Genomic DNA, 1,598 nt, shown 5'->3' on the forward strand with positions numbered 1-1,598 from the left:
CTGTAATAAACCACAGACTCCATCGGCAGCAGGATTGTGAACGACAGAATGCTATCTCTGGTTCTTGGCTCCCGCAGGCAGGTCTCTCTCTTCAGGTAACTCTGCCTGTATTTCAAACATACACGGTTCGCTTTGCTTAAAGAGTAAATTTCACATTTCTCAATGCTTTTACCTTGGAAACAGCTGCCCAGTGGTTTCCACTTCTGTGGAGGATCCCTGATCAACCAGAACTGGGTTCTCACTGCCGCCCACTGCCCTGTCGCGGTAAGAGCCCTTCAATCTGACAAACATCACATACAATAGTGGTTAATAAATACTCTGTCTGGTTTTATTTTGGTCTTATTTATTAATTTTATCTTTATTCCCCTATTAGGGTCTGTTTCAATGTGTCATTCTTGAGAATATAATCGTGGTCTAGCCAGATGAACCATCCAGATCCAAGTAGCTCTAAGGTAACACAGTGTTTTTATGCGCCCAGTGATCAAAAGATATATTGAAATTGGAAAAAAAAAAAAAAAAAACAGAGACCCAATTGATATTGCTTTCTTTGTTCTGGCCTTTCAGTATTAATTATGTATACAAAAACCATGAATTTGTCTTATTACTGTGTAAAAAAAACAGAAGAATAACCAAGTCATCATCAACAAAATGTATGCTATTGCATTTCTCCCAAAAACATGCCAAAATAAATCCAACATTTAACAAAAAAATAAAACACATTTTTTAAGTAAAATACAAATTCAGTACAGAAAAGCAAAAAACATCTAAACTACATTCTAAAAACACAGGGGTGTAAGTAAATGCTTGCATATTTATTTACCTTCTAAAAAGTCAGCTCTCTATCTATTAACTGATTATCCGCCTTGTATGTATATATATGCGGCCAATACCCATCCTCTCTACAACAGTGTAACCTTCAACAATGACATTGTTTCTGCTGAAACTGTCGTCTCCCAGCTCTCCACATTTTACTCCCAGCATCTCTCCTGTATGTCTGGCTTCATCAGGCGCCAGCATCGTGCCTGGAACCCGCTGCTTCACCACTGGCTGGGGCCAGACTGCCAGCACAAGTCAGTCAGCTGTGAAACAAAAAGAGAATAACAACACAACTGTTTTTGTGCAATGCAATGTGTCATGCTTTTTTCTCTTTTTTAGCGAGCCCTCTGATCCTTCAGCAAACAGTTGTACCCATCATAAGTCCTGCTGTGTGCAGACAGGATCTGGGGTCAGAGGAGAATCACTGATGCTATGATCTGTGCTGGAGCCTCCGGTTCCTCAGCTTGCCAGGTATATGAAGACAGATCAAGAAGAAACACATTAACATATTAATGTTGCTGCTGTTCATTCTCAAATGTGTGTTTTCCACAGGGTGATACTGGTGGTCCTCTGGTGTGTGAGAGTTCAGGGGTCTGGACTCTGGTGGGCTCTGTGTCTTGGGAAAGAAGCACTTGTGACCCCCGTTTCCCTGCAGTCTACACCAGCATCTCCCAGCTGCGCTCTTGGATCAACGAGACTATTTCTTCCAACTAGATCACCAGTCTGAATATTTATTTTCTGTCATTGTTTCCTTGTTGGTGGTCTTTTTGCTCATGGGTTGG

General features: G+C 41.2%; 1 pseudogene; it reads left to right on the forward strand.

Moving 5' to 3' along the window:
• Nucleotides 1-867: 867 nt before the first annotated feature.
• LOC122139883 lies at nt 868-1,588 on the forward strand (annotated as a pseudogene).
• The last annotated feature ends 10 nt before the right edge of the window (nt 1,589-1,598 follow it).

The sequence above is a fragment of the Cyprinus carpio genome, chromosome B15 (assembly GCF_018340385.1).
Source record: "Cyprinus carpio isolate SPL01 chromosome B15, ASM1834038v1, whole genome shotgun sequence".
NCBI classification, from domain to species: Eukaryota; Metazoa; Chordata; class Actinopteri; order Cypriniformes; family Cyprinidae; genus Cyprinus; species Cyprinus carpio.